We start from the raw sequence: 22,687 nt of genomic DNA, 5'->3' as shown, positions 1-22,687 counted from the left end.
CCTCCAGGTGATGGATTTAAAAGAAAAAAATCAATAATTGCTTTTTCTTGTGTGGTTTTTTTTGTGTGTGTGTGTGTTTTGTTTTGAGTTTGTTTGTTTCTTTGTTGGGTTTTTTGGGTTTGGTCTTTTTTTTTTTTGTTTATATTATATCTTGTATTTCATAGGTGTATTTCATAGATATTCTGGAACCTGTTTACATGGAGACACCCAGGCAATAGGAGCTGAATTAATTTTTGAAGTACATTTATTACACAGAATTAGATCCTGGTGTGGGCACTCTCACTCAGAGATATGCTAATCTAAAATAAAGGGTTAAATTCAGGAGCAGGGTTTGAAAAACAATGAAGACAGAAACAGGATTTGCCTTCATCTGAATTTTGTAGAAAGCTCATGGAAATAAAACACTATAGGCCAGGTCCTCAGCCACTATAAGTCAGCATTATACAGTGATTTCATTCAAGTGTTCAGTCGGGGAGAAACTGGTTTTTAGCAGGTAGCTAACCATGCAGTCTGAATGCTCAGGAATTGTCTGGGATGTAGGAAAAAGGCATAAACTGCAGAGGTTTACAGAAGCACCTGCAGTTTAGATCAAGTTAAAGCAGTTTTAAATTTTTCAAGTCAGTGATCTTGCATCTGACTGTTCCTTTTATGAACAGGACACACAGCAGGTGATAGGAAGCATAAAATGGAATAACCTAAACATAGAGGAATAGACATTTCTACCTTAAAATATAAGAATTCAGAGGCAATGGTAGAAATTAAAAATGACAGTTTCACAACATATAATTAGACTGTGGAATCCACTACCACAGGAAGATTTTGAAGCCAAGAGTTTAGTTAAATTTAAAGAAGCATTAGCAACTTTACAAGAATATCTAGACAGGTAATAATTAATTATGATGAAAATTCTGCAAAGGACACTAGAGGTTGTGTTTTGGGTATTATGCTAGTCTCTATTAGAATGAGACAATCTAGCAGACAGGCAATCTGCATTAGGCAGAAAATTACCTGAGAGATACCTGGGATTGGTCACTATGAGACATAAGATTTAGAAGACCTTGGGCAGCATACAGGCTATCATTTGATCCAGCTTCCTTTTTGAACTGCTCCATCTTTATTTTGGCTGAATTAAGTCTTTCAGGTGTCCAGCTGCTGATAAGCAATGTATTCTGATCATATTGATTCACAGTGAGTGAGGAAATCTGACTTCTTAATGCAACTTGCAGAAGAATCATGTTGATCTAGGTGTGCTTGGAGCTTGAATATTGACATTAATAACAGTCTGAGGAAACAGATGAGCAGGTTTAACTTTCACCCTAGTATGAAGTCAGTGATCAAGATGTAGAGTTGGAGCTGTTCAGTATTGTCATAACAGCATTATCCAAGTTTATTAGCAATGTGAAAAAGCAAGCTTTTGGGGACGTTCCTGGGAACGGACAGGTAGGCTTGCTTGGAGGATCCACAGGGCTGCAAATAAGGCATCCATGTCCAGGTCTACTGGGGCACATTATGCAACATCTTTCTCCTCAGCCAAGAAACCAGTGGACACCAGGGAATGGAACAGGAGAAAATTCTGCTCTCTTTCCTTCCATGACTCACAGGGGAAGCAATGCAAGAAGGAGCAAGACCCAGGAGTCATGGTGCACATCACTTCACACATACCTTTCACACAGCAACCCAGACAGTCCCTGTTCATAGACATCTTTATTGTGAACAGCAAAACTGAGGATGAGAGACAAAGTCAGTAGTCACTTAGGGGAGTAAGAGGTGTGTCTTACAAACTAGAAGGCATGTCACACTGAGTGCCTGTGTAAACACCTAATATCCACTAAGTGCAGAGGAACTGAAAAGGGACAAGAGTGCCTCATGCAAAAATGCCAAAATTTTGGTCCATGTTTTGCTGTCTATATTTCTGCCTAAGCCCTTGTATGCTTCTGGCCAGCTCTAGGATCTCCCTTTCCATTGCCTTCAACAGTACCTTGACCTGTAAGTGTCTGTTAACAGGCACTCAGTTCTTCTTTGGACTCAGTGTGCAGGAGGAATTTATTCACTGAAGAATCCATCCCAGCAGTCAGAGTGAAAAAGCTAGTATGCAATAATTTAACATCTAAATTCCTCAGCTTTCTAATTTCCCTTTATCTAGGAATAGATAGGAATTCCTTCTACAAAGGAATTATTGCAGTATAGTGAGTTAAGTAGATTTCAGATGCTACTTATTTATGTATTTTGTTAGTTTATGTCAGTATTACAGCTCAGCATGTAATAGCCATTCTCATTCCGCAGTAATTATGTTCACCTGAAGTAAATTACTGGTTAAACTGCAAAAGATTAACTGGTTATACATTCTTTATGCAATTAATTTACAAGAACTTGTGCCATGTCCTCTGAGCGATATGCACATCCTATGAGACCCCAACATCATTAGTAAGCATCTGGTGAAATGTCTACAGCAGTTCTTGTCCTGCCAGTGGTAAAGCAAGAATTTAACATTGCTCTCAATATAGCCCAAAAACCCCATTGTTTGAAACTGCCTTTCTTGTTCAGAATGGCCAAGTCATGGTGAATTTTTCTTTCTTAAAATGTATTGCTTTCACCACATCATTATCTTGAATTATAAAATTAAGCTTCTATCCTTTCTTTTTTTTTGTGTGCAAGTCAAACATAATTTCTCTACAGTAGACTTCAGCTCTGAGATAATTAAGCATTATAATTATGTCACTTCACACCAAAGTATCTGCCACAAATCTTAACAGTCTCACAGAGGAAGAATTCAAAAAAGGAAGATTTTTTTCTCACAATGTAGTGTTTTCACATGAAGTTTGTACTTGTATGAGGAAGGTGACCTTTGAAAGGTCAGAAGAAACCATAGTTTACAAGCCCTTTCTGTTCTGGCTGCTGCAGCTCTCTCTTTCTGCTCTTGCACTAGGCAGGTATGGTCCACTTAAACATAACTTGGATGTGACAGTTTCCAAAGGATCAGAGAAAGAACAGAGGAGGAAATACGTTTGGGAAAAGCCAGAAGAATGATGTGGCTGCGATGACCAGCTAACTGTCTGGAAGCCACAACTGATTTCCACATTAGATAGAGTAATTTTTTTTACACAAGCTTACTCAGCTGAAAGGGGCAACACATCTTTAGTTACCTGAATCCTTTACTGGAAACAGCACAAAAACTCATGAAAATTGAGGGACATGAGTGTATCTAGAACTTGTCCAAATAGCAGATAGTCAGGGTCCAGCAGGCAATGTGAGCTTAAGAGAAAAGAAAGCAAGGTATTGAATTTACCAGCTCGTAATTAGCAGGTTGTATTTGGTGAAATAAAATGGGACATGTTTTACAACTTTTTACAGAGGCATGGATTGTAGCTTCCTTTTCCCTGGCTCCCTTTATTCATGTACAGCTAAGCGTTGTTGGCTGTTGGCTGCCTGTCAGAGTGGGTCTTCGCTTGTGTAAAGTTCAATTGTGCTGACAGGGCAGTTGGTGTGAACTCCACAGGGAGTTTAGTTACTGGTGTAGATAAGATTCTGAAGGATGAAACTGCTTTAGGAACAAACAGGCTGGTTAGACTAGAGTGTCATTAAGGATCTTTTCCTATGTTATTCTTATTATGCCTCATATAACAAGGAGAAAGTATTTTTCTGTAAGAGGACAGCCTTTTACTTCCTCTTGTTTAGCAATCTCTACAGCAGCCCACATGTATTTGTCACTGTCACAGGGTAACTCCTGCCATTGTGCTGAATAAGCCTACAGGAATGCAAAGGGAGTTGTGTGCATGCCACTGGCTACAGCCATCTCCCCGTGCCTTCCCATAGATGCAGCCAAGTTCCCAATTTCCTCTCATTGTTGTAAACCAGGACTAAGTTCGTAAGGTCCACATGGGCAAAAAGGGGATGCAAGTAAAAAAATGATGTCTAGTGGGGCTGACATAAATTCAGGAGGGAGAAAAAAAAAAGAAACAAAAAAAATAGCTCTCAGTCCCTTATGAAGCTGCTGTAATGACTTTGGTTGCTTTCATATTTCCAGTATGCAGAATTAAATTTTTTTTCCGTGATTTTAAATGAATTATAGCCTTTGGGTTTTTTTCTCCATTGCTAAAGTATTTACAAAGAGCTTTTTGCCACTGTTTTACAAGGCCAATGATAACAGAGGGCTGTTGTCACAGTCATTAGAATGAGAAACAAGGTTTAGGCTGCACTATCCCCAAACTAAGTCAGCTATGATCTTTGCTTGCCCAGCCAGCCTTCCCATCTTCTAGTCCTCTCTGCAATGGCTATGTTGCACAGCCCGTCCCAGTTACACACTGATGTTTGCAAGTATGGCTTATTGGTCCCTTCTGTCCACATTATTGGCCTCCTCTGCTTACCACATCTGTAGGTCTCAAGGTGATCTACCAAAGACAGAACAGGGGAAGAGGTGGAAAAGCCCTTCAGATAAAAGTCTCAATGTGTTGCTGAAGTAGACTGGGCCTTTCACAAGTACTTGTATGCTTGTATGTGGACAGGCCAGCTGTTCAGACGGTGTAAAAACTGTTCTCTCCAACATGTGGTGTTATCCCATTATACCTTCCCAATGCCTTGAAATTCAACCTTAGCTCAATACCTCTGCATCCTGGTCATGTCTTCACGTTCACCTAAAACCATCCAAGAGCTGGGAGGTCAGTGCTTGCCCCAACTCCCAGCTGTGCTTCCCTAACTCCTCTCTTGTGTCATCTCATCTGTTTCCGCAATTGCAAGAGCTGACTGAAAAACTAGTCAAAACCCTCCTTTTGCAGGGGTAGTTTTCAGGTGAATCAGGGGATTGGTGGCAGAGGAAATACACTATTAGTGTCTCTGCTCAGGGAAAGGCTGACATTTCAGTTCAAACCTTATTAGACGTTAGAGTCCAAACCAGAGAAGTGTTAGGAAGGCTTGAGTGAGGGGAAAGACCTCTGCAAGTGGCCAGTCTAGCTGTGAAATGCAGCACCACAGAAGAACATTGTTTATATTGCTGGCCACAATATTGGTCAAATAGCAAGAGCGCTTCAGTTCACCATGGGCATTACTGGAACACCTCAACACGAAGGAGACGCTCAAGCCCCATGCCTGGAGGGGTTTCATAGGACTGCCTTCCACACAGGGATGACTTTACTTTTCTTCGCATTGTGTGTGCATGTTGCCAGACAATCGTTATTGGGGCTTCTGAAAGGTGGCTAGTCTCAAGAGTGCAAGCATATTTCTCCCTTACCATGGCTACCTGAAGTGCTTCTACCTTCCCACCAGTGTCTTCAAAATTTAATGTCATAAGATAACTACCCAGCAGATCAACTTCCTCCTGGATGAATTCTGTCACGCAGAGAATCATAGAATAGTTTTGGTTGGAAGAGACCTTTAAAGGTCATTTAGTCCAACACCCCTGCAATGAGCAGGGACATCTTCAACTAGATCAGGTTGCTCAGAGCCCTGTCCAACCTGACCTTGAAAGTTTCCAGGGATAGGACACCTACCACCTCTCTGAGCAAGCTGTTCCAGTGTTTCACCACCCTCAGCATAAAAAATTTTAAAATTTCTTCCTAATATTTAGTTTAAATCTTCCTTCTTTCAGTTTAAAGTCATTACCCCATGTTCTATTGCAACAGACCCTGCTAAAAAGGTTGTCCCCATCTTTCTTGTAAACCCTCTTTAAGTACTGAAAGGCCACAGTTAAGGTCTCCCTCAAGTCTTCTCTTCTCCACACTGAATGAGCCCAGTTCTGTTAGCCTCAAAGCAGAGGTGCTCCAGCCCTCTGATCATTTTTGTGGCCCTCCTCTGGACCAGCTCCAACAGGTCCATGTCTTTCCTGTGCTGAGGACTCCAGAGCTGGACACAGGACTGCAGGTGGGGTCTCACTAGAGTGGAGTAGAGGGGCAGAATCACCTCCTTCAACCTGCTGGCCATGCTTCTTTTGTTGCAGCCCAGGATACGGTTGGCCTTCTGCACTGTAAGTGCACATTGTCGGCTCATGTCTACCTTTTCATCCACCAGTACCCCTAAGTCTCTCTCAGCAAGGCTGCTCTCAATCCCTTCGTCCCCCAGGCTGTATTGATACTGAAGGTTGCCCTGAGGCAGGCACAGGACCTTGCACTTGGCCTTGTTGAACCTCATGAGGTCCACATAGGCCCACTTCTTGAGATTGTCCAGGTCCCTCTGGATGGCATCCCTTCCCTCCAGCATGTCAACCACACCACTTACCTTGATGTTGTCCACAAACTTGTTGAGGGTGCACTCAATTCCACTGTCTGTGTCACTGATGAAGATATTAAACAGTACTGATACCAAGAGGACCCCTGAGGGACACCGTTTGTCACCAATCTCCATCTGTATCAATCTCCATTGTCACCAATTTTCACCAATCGTCACCAATCTCCGTCTCACCATCTCCATCATTGACCACTACCCTCTACATGTGACCACCCAACCAATTCCTCGTCCACCAAACAGTCCGCCCATAAAATCCATATCTCTTCAATTTAGAGAGAAGGATATTGTAGGGGACCATGTCCAAGGCCTTACAGAAGTCCATGTGGGCTTTAGATCAAGACTGATTTAGGGCACTCAGGAAGCATTTTTTCCTATATGGATTTCAAGTCTGAGAAAAGCTCCCCTGTCTTCAAGGGTCAAAGCTAGGTTTGGCTGGGCAATTGGGTCTAGGCTTTACTGACAGGGCACATACTACTTTTTGAGAGAAGGCACATAGAGGAGGAGGACTACAATCCAGGCTATAGCTGCAGGAACAAGCTGCCACAGATAATCCAGCATAAGGCTTTACAGAATGTCAAGTACTCAATGTTAAGTGCGTACACCATATTCTGCCACCCTGAAACCAGCATGAGGCAGCTCCCTCCTCACAGAAATGCTTCTTGATTAGACTAAGTGGAGAAGTCAAGTTTGCCAGGTTTCTATCACATATTTACCCTACTGGTATGAGGTAAAAAGTTGAGCCCCAAGACTTTTTCTATCCTCTTTCTAATGAATGCACAATGGTTTCTGTTTTGCTTGCAGAAATATACCTCACCTCTCTACTTGCTAATCCTGTCTATATTTGGTTTCATTTCTCTCTCTGATACAGAAGGTTACCAGCATGTTCATGCCCAGCAGGCATCAGTTTGCATCTGTTCTTAAATTCTGAGCACATAACTGTGCCCTCAATTTCCATTCTTTGGAAACCTGAATGTACCATGATTAAAATAGACTGCAAACAGATGCTTGAAGATAAAGAGGTCCCGTTTGCTTGTATTAATTGCAATTCGTGCTATCAGGATTTTGTCACTGTCTAATGGCTAATCTTTGTAAAGGCTCAATGAATCTGCTGGGCTTGGGGCTTTGCATAGCCATGATAGGCCTGTAGTTTTGGTTTGTGGAAGTTTCGGATTCAAAACTTGCTGGGCAGCTGAGAACTGCCCAGCCATGGGAATTGACAGCAAAAATCACACTCTGTCACACCCTGCTGCTGCAAATTTGACAAGGAGTGACATTCCTCTTCCAAAGTGCATGGGAAGAACAGTACAGTTGGTTGTGTCCACCCTACGCTGCTTATGCACTGGAAAATTGGTCATTTGGCTCCTGAATGTGGAAAACCTTCCTTAGCACAGAGTTTAGAAAGGATCCTTCAATTTTTTGTCTTTTGTACAAATTGAACTGCAATGAGCAAAGGCCAGAAAAGGCAGGTGGGGGAAAACCAAAGTGGTCTTTACAAAAAGGTTGCTTAAAATCTCTTCTGGCAACAGGCAAGAGCCGGTCACAGGATATGAAGGGAAAAGACAGAGATGACCCTGACCAAGTCCAGAGGTGTGTGTGTGAAGCAGCTTTTTGATTACGTTGTTGATAGTATCTGCTGTTCACATGCCTCCACAATGAATTTGGTGCCCCTGACTCAAGGGAATGAAGGCAATAATGTTGCTCTTCCTGCATCCCCAAGGCCTGCCCTTACGCCAGTGCTCCCTGTGAAGTTCTGGGGACAAAACAACCCCATTGTCTACTCATTCTTACGCCGTTGTCCATCAGGAGTGACTCCCTCCACAGCAGTCTGAGACTGATGCAGAGAGTGCGTGGACTTTGAGTAAACAGAACTTTCTGTTCCTCTGTATAATGCCCTCCCAAGTTTCAAGATGCAGGTCTGCAGGTTCCCTGCAAACACGCCAACTCTCAGAGAGAGAATGGGAACTTCAGCACACACCACACCTCTCCTCGCTCCTGCTGTGAATGCACCTGGGGCTGCAGCAGACCTGCAGAGGAAGACACTTTTTGTTTGCTTTCCTGACTGCTCTATTAAACCTTTGAATCCTGTATTGAGAGTAAAAGTGAGCTGCAGGCAAAGTAAAAGCTGGCCAGGCATGTGTTTATAACAAACACAACTGGTTTTTTCAGTACAGTAATTCTGGATGGAGTTGGATTTTCAGATGACATTTATTATCACTCTCAGATTTTGTTTTTGTAAACCCAGTGTTTCTGTGAAAATGAACAGAAATGGCAATGTGATAGAGGAAAGAAAGGGAAGCACTAAACAGGCAGTAAAGGCAGTAGTACCTGGGGTTTTATTTTGCATGTTACTGAAAATGTAAAGCGTGGGAGGCAAGGACCCGCCAAGGAGCAATGGTATATTGAATGATATTTTAGCCCTTGGGTGTCTTGAGATTTGCATATTTGGGTCAGATGTCAGTGATTTCAGGGCATGTAGGGCTGTATTCAAACCATTTTCATTACGTCACTAGTAGAAGTCATTCTGTGCCTGATGAGAACATTTGAATGCTGTGCTGACACAGTCCATCTCTGTCTTTCTTCATAAGCTGAGCTTGTGATAAGTGTCCCTGTGCCACCTGAAGCACCATGCACATGTGGTGCTTGCCTCATGGCAAGTAACTTTGACTACTCCTAAATAATGCCAGGGATGATATTCCTTGTCTACGCTTCCTAGCTGGAAAGTAAAAAGCATCCAACTTCTTTCTTTTGAAAGATAAAGCTGTGAACTTTTTAAAAAGTATTGTTACTTTGCAAAAGGGTCATTTAAGAGACCTTTACTTTCTATAAGAACTTCAATAATTCACTATTATTTATTTAGCTGGATAACTTGGCTGAATTTTGTTGTTTACAGGCACTAGCACAGTATCTGCAGTTGGTCTAGATGACCATTGTAGGTCCCTTCCAACCGAAATTCTATTCTATTCTATTCATGTGTTATACTACAAATAGCTATACCTTTGAATGTATCAATGTAATTCCAGAAGTCTAAATTGAAGTTGGAACTACCTGGTATTTCTGAAGTGTTTTGCAAAAATTGAAAAGAATATGCTACAAATCATCATATAAGAGGTAAAAAACCCCCCTTTTTTTTAATCTCTCATCTTTTCTTAATTTAAGGTTACTATTTCTCAACATCTTCACAGGCCCTATAAATTACCATGTTCCTTTTGATCAGAAGGGAATTGGGGGCTGAGTTTCATAGTCAAAAGGACAGGAGGACTCCCAGCATAAAGCAATTGCTTTCAGACCAGAAAGTCCTGAAGTTGCACTTTCCATGGTCATTTTCAGAAATCTTTGCACAACCTTATGCATAGAAAGTGGTTTAGAAACACAGAACTTGCATGAAATTCTGTCTTATCCTCCTCCAATTTCTGCTCTGAGGCCCTGAGTGAGTATACCTCTTAAACACAACGCTGGAAGCTTAACTGAAATCAGGCTGGAATGACTGATGCCAACAAAGTGCCATTGCTTCAAACTGAAGGGCAATTCTAAAAAGCATTTCTCCCTCAGTGTTTCAGTTTCTTCTACTCAAAGGTCAGAGTTAGAAAGGTGATGAGGAATCTATTTATTCTTAAAACCAGTTCCCCCACACAAGTTTTCAGTCACATTCCTACATTGCAGCATGACTTTGAAATAGGAAGGAAACTCCATGGAGGGTTTGTGCCGTGGTATGTTTCAAGTTATAAAGATTTGCTGTCCAGGTCCATAGTTGCAGAAAGGAAAGCACCTCTGAAAATTTTGGCCTGTGACACTAGTGATACTTGGAGGTTTGCTAGCAGTTACAGGAAATCTCAGACACACAACAGTGCGTACGGTGCACTGTTTTGTCAGGCCAAGTGGGTATTTGCCTCTGGTGGTACTAAGCAACAGCCTCAATTACAGTTTTATCTGGCAACCGCTGAATCAGACCTGTAAGTCTGGCTATTTGCTTTGTCAAAAGTCAGTGAGAGAAGTTTTTCGCCTTCCAGACTGTTTCACTTCGGGAGGGAGTTTGTATCATAAGTTCGTTAGACCTGCTGTGGATTTTTAAACTGGTCATTCCCTTGTCTTTTCTTTCTCAGACCACCACAGGTTCCCATCCTCTGATTAGTCTTGGGGGGTTTAGCTTTTTTTACTACAACTGAGTTTTCTGATTTTCATTTTGCTATGTAACCCTTTGTTTTCACATGCTGTGAGAGTGAGAGCGTGGCTAAGCCAGGTCAGTAGTGACAGCCAACAAAAGCCTGCTGCTGTCAGGCACTCAGCAAAGCCTCCCAAGCCTTTGATTAGACATTAACACCATTCCCCTGCATGACACAGGAAACTCACCCAAGACCAGTATCTCAGAAACTGAACCCTAGTTGCCTTCATTGCTAGCATTTTGATACAGAGGTTGTACCTCTTTGAGGTAATTTCCAGTCATTGATAAGAATCACCTGATTGCCCTTTGCTTCCCCACAGTAAAAGCTCTTGCCCATAAATGCCTTATATTACTACCTTTGTGTGATTATAACCAAGCCCTTAATTTTAATGTTTAAGGCGGGTAATAAGCTCCTGCATTAGCAGGGAAGGCTGTAAATTGACAGCATCACAGAGAAAAGAGAAAGGAGATTTTTCACACTGAGTGCTGAGGAGAGGCAGCAGTCACATTTGGTAAGGGTCCCACTGGCAGTTTTTCTAGAAAACATATAGCAGCATCTTCACAGGATCCCTTTCTGATGGGTGCAAGATGTTACTGGGCAGGACTAGCCAGTGCAATTGCTGAGAGGGGCTGCCTTCCCTCTGTAGACCCTCTCTAGTTCGCAGTATTTCCACTGCTTTATCCTGAGTTGGGCTGATCTCCACCTACCTAACCCAAGAATTAGTGTCTCTCTGTCTTTGTTTTCCACTTCTCTAAATGAAGCAGAAAAGTGAAATACAAAACCGGCTACACACTCATCAGTGCCTGTTTAGAAATACCTGTGGAATGATCTTTTGGTGCCATAAAGGTTTGCACTCAGACTTGCAATTTAGGACTGGACAAGTAAACCCACAGGAAAATAGCTGAAATGTGTAAACAACTAAAAATAAACCATTGCTATGCTATCCAGGCTGCATATCTCTTGCAGGGCATAATTGTGCATTAAATTAGGTGTTGAACAGTGGGACTTGGGTAGGAGATGTGGCTGACAGGCACTGTCTTTGTGTCAGGGGAGAGATTTTTCAAAACTCTACACAGTGTTCTATTTTGCGCAAAAATTCTATTGGAAGCTGCTTGTCTGTGCTTTTGAAAGGCTCAGCTCTATTTGCTAAAGCCCTCACCTCTGCAGGTTTTTGTCCATATCACATACTGCATGGCTGAGTGGAGGGATCCACCTACAGAGAGGCAGGTTACAGAAACGTGACTTTATACTTAATTCTCTAAAGATAGACTGGGGAGCCTAATTTTAGGTATCCAGGTTTAAACATTTTATTCAGATTTTGGCAGGAGCAAAGGAAGTAATTTGTTAAACTTTGGACAATGAGAACCTCTCCTCGCCTCACCTTGCCTGTCCTCTTCTGTCCTCTCCAGGGGAAGAGAAGGGAAACAGTTTGAGTATGAATTCACTTTATGGAGTTTCCCCTCAGTGTTGTTTCCATTTGAATTTATTACCAGGTAGTTGTTTCCACAACTTCTTGTTCTAACCAGTTGTCCACCCTGCTTGCTTGCTCCCTTCGTCCACATCCCTGTGCCAGTTATCTGCCAGTTAAAGGGGAGTCCAAAGATGATGTGGGACCTTTTGCTGCAGCACTCTGTTGAGTATCTAATGTCCTTTTGATTCATTAACCAAAGTTTAGTTGAGGGCCATTGTTCCATGGATTTATCCTGTTACTAACTTCCATTATTAGTTTGCATATTGTACGGGAAAGTGAGTTGTTACTGCCATAATGATGCTGTGTCATCACTAGCTATTGTTGGTCTGAAAAGCTGCTCCCAATAGGGTGAAAGTGCTATATAATATCATAAACTGTGATCTATAAAATCTTTATTAGGTACATCATCATTTATCATTTTAATCCATCTTCTGTCATACAAAGACAGACCTCCAGTATTATTATTTTTTTTTGTGGTAGTTGTCTTCTCTCAGGCATCCTAAATATTCCTACTGCAATTGCTGGGAATAAATGCTGATAATTTACCTTGTAATGCATGCAGAAAGCAAGAGAAATTAAAAACACAAGGGCCTCAAAATGCTTTTTTTCATTTCAGGTGATCAATTTCTCTGGCCTACAGAGCATCTCTTTGCATTTATTTGATATTTTATGTCATGGCATGGTCATGAAGAGAGACCAAAGAATCTGTTAATGATTCTTTTACCAATTAAGGGGATTCCCACAGTATCAGTGATTGTTCTTAGGTCTGCAAACCAACCTGTCACCACAGAAAAGTTCCTGGAACTTTTCACTGAGACTTCAAAAATTCCTCAGTTACTCAATGAGGAAAATAGAGATCTCCCTCACACCCCACCCCCCCCCAAGAAAACCAAAAACATTAGAAGACATCAGTTTTGATGGAAAACCTAAAAGTAAGGACCTTCTCATATGGCAGTTCTTGAGTCCAGCCTCCTGTTGGTTATAGCCTCTCTATTCACATCAGTCCCACACCTGACTAGCTGGACTATCCAGTATGTGATAGCCCAAGATAGTTATGGGCCATTAAATTTTGCAGACCTCTTTAGGAGCTCAGGCCTTTAGCCCTGCTCTCACGCTCACCTGGCAGCATATACTGTGGAGCTCCTTTTCCCAGACCAGGATACCAGTTGCCAATTACTGCAAAGTCTTACCTGCACAACAATCAGTTGCTGTTGCACAGTTTTGAATTTTGTTGTCAAATGGCCCACTCTGGCATTTTGTTGTTTACATAAAAAGTCCCCTGAAACTTCAGAGTAAGATCTGCAAGGCCATAAGGCACGGATACACAGTTGGAACCAGCTTGTGGTGACCCCTTTCAGTTATTCCTGTGAAAATCAGCATCTGTTCAAGAACAAATTACATAGCACCAAAAAGGCATTGCTCAGGTCTGCTTATCCTTATCCTAGTGTCAAACTATCCTCTCAGCCTCATGCAAAAGGAGGTGGGATTTTCTCATACGGTGTTTTCCCAGGGTCCAGAAAACATGCAATGAAGGTGCAGTCTTGCAACAAGGGCATGTTATGACAACATGCTTCAAGGTTCTAGTTCTACAGGTTAAGCGTATAATATACCTTAATGTATAATTCACCTTAATGGAGAGAAGTTGTTTAACAGCATTGGTGATAAACAACTGTTCTGAACTTTGGTGCTAGATCATGTTAGTTTTGATTGTAAATGTGCTTCTAGATGAGGTATTTTGTTACCCTGGACCTTGTACTTATTAGAGAGAGTAAGTATAGCTGTATTAATGGTCTTAGCCCTTACAAATTGTTACTCAGTGTTGGATTGTAACAAAAGGAGAATTTTTTTGTCAAATCTTGTATTTATGAATTCAGTTAATTCTTATCTGTACCATGGTTTTATCTAAGTGTTAAGAAGTGTGTGCATTTTCACACTCCATATCTTTCTACTAACAGGTGCTGCAAGATGTTCAGAGTATTGCAAAATTGGCTGTTAAGAGCAGTTCCCAAGAGCATGATCAGGTTATCGCTGGTGGGTGTGAATACACTGCTGTCACTGCCACTGAAATATGGTTGCTTATCACTCACTCGCTGCTAGTTCACTACGAACTGCCAGTGTAATGGCAAACAGCTGCTTAAGGTGTGCAGATCAGATTGCTGATGCTAGCCTGGTCATGCTCAGATGCACCCCTCTGCTTGTCTTTGTTCATAAAATTACATTTTGCACCTTTAGGGAAGTATGTCACAAATGCCATGCTGTAGACTGCACAGAGCCGGAGGAGATTGCTGCCACCAGGGCAATGGAAAGTTTCAGCAGCTCCCTTTCTGTGAACACCCAAACTTCTTGCATTGAGAAGGCATCCCCAGAGAGAAGGACATCCTGACAAAAGAAAGACTGAGGCAGGTCTATAACAAAAAAAAAGACTGCCACAAAAGGAGACCAAAGTTCCATGACAGCCTGTGGTCAGGGGAATAAGTTACAATAATTTTAAGACCTCTGCAGTGTCTTCTTCTGGCAATTGGCACAGGACGAACAGAAATAGGTGTTGCACCCTATGGTCTCAGGTGGAAGAAATCCTCTGTGTTAATGACTTGATACTAATTAGCATGGGTGCCAAGATGTGGCTCACTAGTGACTGCGATTCCTGCTGGTGCCATTGTCTTTGGTATCACAAGCTGGATGGTACTGCTGGCCGTCCTCTGTGGCAGGGAGTACACAAGCTGACGACAGCTGCAACTGAGAAAGGGAGGCTGCAGGGAATTGGCTACTCTCAAAGGGCTTTGAAGTGGTTTACAGAGCCCACTGTGAGCTTCTTTGCCAGAACAGGAGCCATTTGGACATTTGTAGTATACATTTATTTGTGTGTGTATAGGGCACCATATTGTATATCTTTAGCAATTGTGTGCATTTTTATACTTAAGCATATGTGCTTCACTCTTTGAAAAACATAAATTTCACAAAAAAAGTGATCAGAGCAAGCCAACTGCAGCATTCTTGCATACCAGTGAATTTGGGTGTGAATCAGTTTTGTGATGCACAGTTAAATCTCTTCCCTCAAAACATAAGAGTTGTGGATTTTCCTGTGCAAAGCAGAGGCAGGTCTCTAAAAGCGAAGGAAAGGTTTCCCACCTCCTGAGAGTCAGCTTCCCAAAAGGTCTTACTGATATTTTGGCAGAAATGGTTAAAAGTTCTGATGCATATCACACACACACACACAGTTTTTATGTTTGAGAGCGAGAGAGCACGAGTGTATTATTTACAAATGCAGAAAGATTCAGTAACTTGCCCAGTCATGCTGGGGTCTGTGGTGAGAGCCAATATTCTTAAGCTGAGGTTCTTCTCATGAGGCTGCCTTTACATTGTACAAAAATCAACCCTCTTTTCTCCATCTCTCTTCCCCATCCACATCATATGTGCAGTAGCATTCTCTAAAATGGATCTTTCAAGATCTAATTCTGGCTCTACTGGTTCTCATAAAAGCTTCACTAGTTCAGGCATGCATAACTAATACATCATTATATGGTAGAAAATGCTGCAGCCTGACGTAAAGAAGGATATATTTGTTGACAGAGTTCTTTATTTAAAAAAAAAAAAAATCATTAACAAGTATTAGCCTTGTGCCATCATGCCCACTTGGACATGTATTTGAAAACATAGTCTTTGCCTTTTTTTTAGTCTGGTTTACTTTCCAGATCAGGAGGAAAGTGAACAACTAAACTTACAGCCCCTCACATTCAAAACATCAAAATCTGGGCATGTTTGAGTGGCCAGCTGCAATAAATCTGACTCAAATGTCTGTGAAAGCCAGTATTTTCCACTCACAGAAGACTCAGCTGATTCTATTCAGGCTTGAAATAGAGAATTAAATAAGGCATTTGCCTTTAGGCAGACGGGAGTGGGTATTCACTAACAGGCATCTTGCTGGACAAATTTGTCCCAGGTGTGTAAAGGCCATAGTATACCATAGGTAATCCTACTGCAGGCATAAGTAAGTAATTAAGGGCAGCTGTATAGCATGGAGGAATTGGGGTTGCTTCTGCAGTGAACTTTCAGTTGAGGGCCATGCTGAGCTTAGAGAAAAATTAGCATGTATGTAGGAGTTTTGCAAACTAAGGCTGAGAAAATAACTTAATAAGCTCCCATCAAAGAGTACAATCTCTTCCCTCTTAAGGCGGGCACTTTTCGGGGACGTCATCACATGGATGGAGAGTCTGTATTACACAGACAGGAAAGAGAGGCTAAAAAAAAATATAATTGGTTTGATGGAAACTGAGAAGCAAAGAAAGAGAGGGAGTTAATTCAGTCAGCAATTATTGTAGGCACTACCTATAAATGCTGTAATTCTTAAAAAATGTCAGCATTCATGTGCAAATCAAACAGATCAGGTCTGTGCGTGTGATAGTGCAGTCAGCAAAAGCCTGGGCCTGTGTCACTAGGACAGAAGGGTTTGGGATTTTGCTGAGCCAGCTCCTGGCAGTTTTCACGGTTAATTCATTTATAGCTGTAATTTAGAATTTATAAAACTCATTGCTCATGTAATTTAATATAAGTGTTACCCAATGTCAACCAAGATTGGCTTATGATAGCATGAGATATTTTGAAAGTCAATAGGAAAAAAATATCTGCCTGTACCAAATTTGCAAGGTTTGGACTATGCGTATCTTTGATGAGAGAGAAAATGATCTATGGAATTTGCAAAAAGGGTAATAGCAACAGCTGAACCAGAAGCTATCGTGTCTTTTTGGGGGGGGAAATGAAGAAAGAGGTTACTAGATTTGAAAGAAAAAACATCTCCTTTCAATACACATAGAAGTCTACTGCAATGAAAAAGGGAAAAATTCTTCACAGAAAGAGTGGTCAGACACTGGAACAGGCTGCCCAGGGAGGTGGTTGGATCACCATCCCTGAATGTGTTTAAGAGTCGTTTAGATGTGGTGTTGGGGGATATGGTGTAGGGAAGAACTTTGTAGAGTGGGGTTGATGGTTGGACTCGATGATCCCAAGGGTCTTTTCCAACCAGAATGATTCTATGATTCTGTAACAAGCCCCTTTCCACAGTCAGCAGTCTGCTGGCTGAGTCCCAGCAATGCCAGAAAGGACGATAATGATGAATTAACCCTCTTATCACAAGCAAGGGGTTAGGTTCATCTAGTGTGTCCTGTGTCAAGTTTATACAGTCTGAGTGCACTGTAGGCTAGCACAGCTACCTGAAACACCTTGAGTCAAGCAGGATCAGACACAGCTTTAGCTCAACCATTCCTTTGACTCATTAGCCACTGCAACCAATGAAATATCTTGGAACTTATTTCAAGCTAATTTATTGCTAGGCTTAGATTCCAGGCTGTTGGTACCGTTAGAGACTCAGCTACCCTTGGAAGGGACAGCAGGAGGTGTCTCATCCAACCTCCTGCTTGGAGGTGGCCACCGCTAGATATGACTCAATCTCTTGAAGAATGCAGTCACTGTATTGAAGCATGCAATATCTGGATTTCAAATGCTGTGGGACATTGCAGTCATGCACCCCAGAAAGTGTAAACTACTGCAGGAAAAGGTAAACTGAGGGATGACAAGGAACATTGGGACTTGTGGAACAGCTTTGATGTGTGCAGCAACTGAACGGACAAGCACTCTTCAGCCAGCACACCCCCAAAGCCATTACAGCATGACACCTCATACAACAAAATGTCAGGTCCCTTTATCATGTGTTTGCAATAGCAGCATTCGTATCCAAAGTCACCTCATCCAAACTTTGAACTGATTAACCACCACTTGCCCTGCAGAGCTTGGAGACAATCAGCAGAAGACAAAAACAGCCTCTTCTCAGTAGGTTAATATTTTTCACAAAGCAGTCACTCTATTTGTAAACTTTCAGTTTGAATCCTCAAATGAGAGCTCACTAAACACCTTCAAAGGACAAGCCAAGAAAATAAAGTCTCTAACTGTCAGTCATAGACTCTGAACAGATATTTTTGTGTTGCACATTACTATTTTTCTTGGGCATAATCATCCTATTACCTCTCCTGCTGCTAAAGCCATTCCTCTGCCCAATCAGCACCAAGTACTTTTTTTTTTCTTAGATGGTATGACTAATTAGCGTGTCTAGTAAAAATCCAAAGAAATATTCTCAGCTTTTAAATAACCTTGTTTCTGTTTTATACTTGAAAAAAAAGGCTCATGTGCCAAACTCATGTCTATTTTTTCCAGCAATTTTATTTGGCCCAGTAGAAGACAACATCCTTGCACATACCTCACTTTAATTGTATCATGAGCTTCGTTACTACAATATACTCAGAAAAAGACTAATATAGAGAGGACAGGACTATCACTGACTTCAAAATGGCAGCTGGAGGACATAACAGAAAAGAATGACTCTGTACTTGCCTTTTCATTAATATATTAATATATTATCTTAAATTAGCCGTTAGTGATAGAATACTAGGCTAGATGGATCTTTGGTCAGAGATAGGGCAAATTTTAACTGTCAAATATCTATCCCTTGGATAATTTTTTCAAGTCACTGTTTAATCATATCATGGTTAATTTAAAAAGAATACAGCCAGAGCTATGTTTCACTTTTATAAACAGGAAAAAGTAAATCTATGGGATTTTAAGTTTAGCATCTGAAAATGGAGAGCACAAGTCCCTATGTAAACATGCATTTGCCGCAGACTTTTTTTTAGAGAAAAAAATAAATCAACAGTGAGAAAATAAATAACTAGACTCTTGAGTCTGGTCAGAGCAGATGTCCAAATGAACGTTCCACAAGTACTGTTTGGCAGCATAAGCCAATTTTTAATTAGCCTTTACTTTATGTGGGCAACATGAGTAAAACGCAAGATATATACTGCCAAAGTATTGCAATATCTTCCTATTATTCATGTTAACTCATTCTTGTCTTTCACTATTCTACATTTGACTGCTAAAAGCAGTGTTTGCTATTCATGTTCAGATTTCTGCTGGACCACAGAGCAGGAATAAAGCAGAGCTTACAATCTTTGACCAAAAAGAGAAAAATGTGTTTCTTTGCAGTGTGTGCACTTTCTTCATCCTTGTTAAACTACAAGTATTTTGGACTTGCTTCTGCAGAGCCTTGCTTTTGATGCGGTCATTTACAACAGCACAAAGCTTGGATTTAGCCATCTTCTTAAGTTTCGTCCTTTTTTCAGTTTCAAGAAGTATGTGCAATGCAGAGCAGTGGAGGATTGGGTCCTTTCTGTTAATTTAGAAACGGGCACATCAATTAGCTATTTGCCTTTTTTCTGTCATCCTGATGACTCCTTTCTCCAGGTGCCAACTGGGAGTGAAAGAGAGTTAAGAGCCACCTCTTTGCACTCTGACAGAAAGACCCAGAGGCTGTAAAATCTAATCTGGTCTCAAAAGCTGTTTCCAGGGAGCAGGTAGTCACTTTTATCAATCATATCATCAGAGATTATAATTACAAATAACAAGATACAAGGGAGACTTTTGGTGGAGTAACTAAAAGCATTTGCATGTTGTGCCAAATTCTTTTTTCAGTCAAGTCAGTGCAACCACAGTTTTGTAAACAGAGGGAAAATTTGGCCCTTCATATATTATAAAGATTAGCTTGTTTTGACTGCAATTACAGTCTTATTTTGGCAATAATATAATTACCAAAAACACAACTGACTTTTGCTCTAGTTTTTTGAGGGTTTGGGGTTTTTGGTGATTTTTTAAAATAGTGTCATCTTTCTTCTCATATTGCTGAATTTTACTGGTGTGTCACTTCCAAAAAAAATCTATTTTCACACTTCTAGTGTGATAGTTGATGTGCATTTTCTTCATTTCACACTGTCATTTTTAGAGCACTTTTGAGAAGCAAGATAATTTTACCGAAAGTACAATGAAAACTGTTTTACCTATTTCTCTTTTGGAAAGTGCAGTTGGGCACGTGCAGCAAATTGGCTCCCTCATTTATGAAATAATTGGTTTTCCTCTACAGTAGTTCAAGATACTTTTTCCAGCTACGCATGAAGAATATCTTGCAAATGTTGGGATTCCTTTCCAGCCTTTGGCTCTTAATCGTTGTGGTTATATGTCCTGATAATTTAAAAAAATTATTATAACAGCTAATGAGACCAAAACCCAAACAGAATAATTGAGTCACAATGTGAATATTGATAAATATGTAAGCACACAAAAATTTTGGCAAGTTCTTTGCTTGGTACGTAGAAAACCTCAGAGCATTGTGCAGTTTTCTCATCTCAGAATTACTATACAGAAAAGCAAATTTTAATTGAAATCTAGTTCTTTGTAGGAAAATATTTTTCCTTCTTTTTTTTTTTTAACAGCTTTTCAATAAAGAAAATCAAGCAGTTTTTCCAAATGATATGCTTAGACTCATTTTTTATACACGATTTTTTTTCATCCAAGTGTGTGAATGTGGGTGACAATTCCTATAAGAAAAATGTTGCAGACAATTAATTTTGGATTGACATTAGAATTGACATGGCAAAGAGTGAAATATTCATGTTAATATTTTTAAATTGCTGATGTGAAACTTTAAAGTATTTTCACTTTCCATCCAAATGCCAAATAAAATGCAAGTATTTCTTCATATGTGTAGAAAATCAGAACATTACCAGCTTTGCCAATGCATTTAAACACCTCTGTAAAAGAGTGCAAAAAATTGCAAGGTGTTGAATGTATGCATTTGGAAAACATTAATTTCACACTTTCTGCCTGAGTCTAGCTTTAACTACCATGCCACTTGTACAAATACTTCTGCTTCCTGAGAGAGGATACAGAATGCCATGTGTGTGCGTGAGTGTGGGTGCGTGCACGTGCGTGTGTGCATGGGTGTTTGCGTGTGTGTGTATAGGTGGGACTGTCCAGGTGCAAAGCACAGACTAACAGAAGGCTCTCCCTTGGCAGCTGATGCGGATGTCGGTGATGGCTCAGGTGGCAGCAGGATGCTGTCTCCAAACGGTCTACATTAAATTGTGTTAAATATGTCTTTGTCCTCCTACCTATAGGCAGGTTTCAGCTAAAGGTTGCCCTCAGGCTAGGCAAGGTTTGCTTCATATCTGTGTGGCTGGTGGAAAGGATTTGGGTGGTAATGTCTGGGAAACTCTCCTCTGAAGAGGAATTAATGTTCAGCGGTAGATCAGCTAGGCAACTCTGGCAGAAGACTAATCTTTCAATATCTGGAGCTGTAGCCAGACGTGAGGATAGTCTGGCTGATATCTGCTGTTCTGCTTCAGAACAGCAGCCACCGACTTGGTTTCTTTAATGGCTAAACCCATTGTGTCAATATGCCTGTGAGTGGAGCCCTCCACTTCTGAGCTGACAGTTTCGGACCTCAGTGTGCTACTTGGTCTCAGTTGAGGGCGGTGAATTTTGATGGTGTAGGGTGCAATGCTGTAGGGTGCTTGAGGAGCACTTTTGTGGATTTCCAGGCCAGGGGAAACAGTCAGGTCTTTTAGGCTAACCTCCTGCAATAAAAATATTAACAAGCAATAAAGCTTTGCTTTGGTATTTCTGCTGTTAATCAACCATCCTGTAGATGCACCAGAGCAGTTTGTAGTGACCAAGAAGGGCTTAAGAAAGCTTGTGTTCCTGCTCGGTAATGTGGATAAGTCTTAGCAGGCCTAACCACAAGCAACCTTCTCCTTTCCTCTGTGTGTGGTCATTTCTATGCTATTATTGTGCTAAATGACCAGCCTTAGTGGCCTTGATAACATTATGACTGTTTATCAAAGAGTGGCAGCAGAAAGAACCAATCCTTTGCCCAGCATAGCTCACACAAAGCAGAGCAGGAAGTGTGATGGCTATGTGTCGCTCTGCATTACCAAGAGAGGCGTTGCACTTTTGACTCCAGTGGCAGACCATGAACAAATGGACCACAGCGCCCAGCAAACAAACAGCAGTGTCCTGGTCATCTCAGTCAGCCTCTTCGCAGGCCTGGTAAATGCACTAGGTAAATGCTCCTGTCAGAGAGCTCCTGAAAGACTGAGCAGACCTTGGGAGTGTGTTTTTAGGTCATGAACCATCTGAGTTTAAACAAAGAACCTCCCTTTGAGTAGGTGAACATGTGCCCCTGCCTTCTTGGGGTGGCACACCGAGTCAGTGCACCAAGTTCAATTTGCCCTCTTGTAGAAACCTGCGCCCATGCAAACTGTCTAAAAAGTTGTTCTGATCTTGGGGCTGGCTGCAGCGGATGCAGGACAACTGGGCAGTTGGTGCCTAAGTTTCCTCCCATGCAGATGCTGTACGTCTGATACTTATATACTACAGGGTGTTTCATATCAAGATGTAGGCAGAAAAGCAAAGACCAACAGCTCCCCAGACTAATTAAAGAATCAGTGGGGGGCAATGTTGATTCAAAAGTAAGGTAGTGAATTAGAGACACTGGAAATAGCAACATTACAATTTCAGTTGAATATTTCACAGGAAAAATGTGATTGTTAACCTCACAGCCTTTATGTTGCTATAGGCAGAACAACTTAGGGTCTTGTTACTGCTTCAGGAAAGATGTTTTGCAGGGAGTAAAAGCCTAAAGAACAGCCACAGCAATTCTCTTATAGAGGAAAATTTGGCCAACTAATAGTAATGAGAAGGAAAGAGTTCCTGTGAAAGTGGTTCAAGGTATCTGCTTGTCAGAGTTTGATTATCTTACAGATAAAAATATCTGGAATGTTCTTCATGGATAGGTTTCCAAAAATACCTAAATGAATCAGTAACAAAGCAAGGAACATAACCTACCTCCCCAAATTTCCCACAAGGTGGCTGATCCACTAGTCATCCAGAGAAAGATCCCACCTGCAAGAATCAGCCATAAGTCTGTAAGGGCCTGAGGAAATTTGTGGGGCAATTTCCATTA

The sequence above is a fragment of the Numenius arquata genome, chromosome Z (assembly GCF_964106895.1).
Source record: "Numenius arquata chromosome Z, bNumArq3.hap1.1, whole genome shotgun sequence".
NCBI classification, from domain to species: domain Eukaryota; kingdom Metazoa; phylum Chordata; class Aves; order Charadriiformes; family Scolopacidae; genus Numenius; species Numenius arquata.
This window is presented reverse-complemented; position numbering follows the sequence as displayed.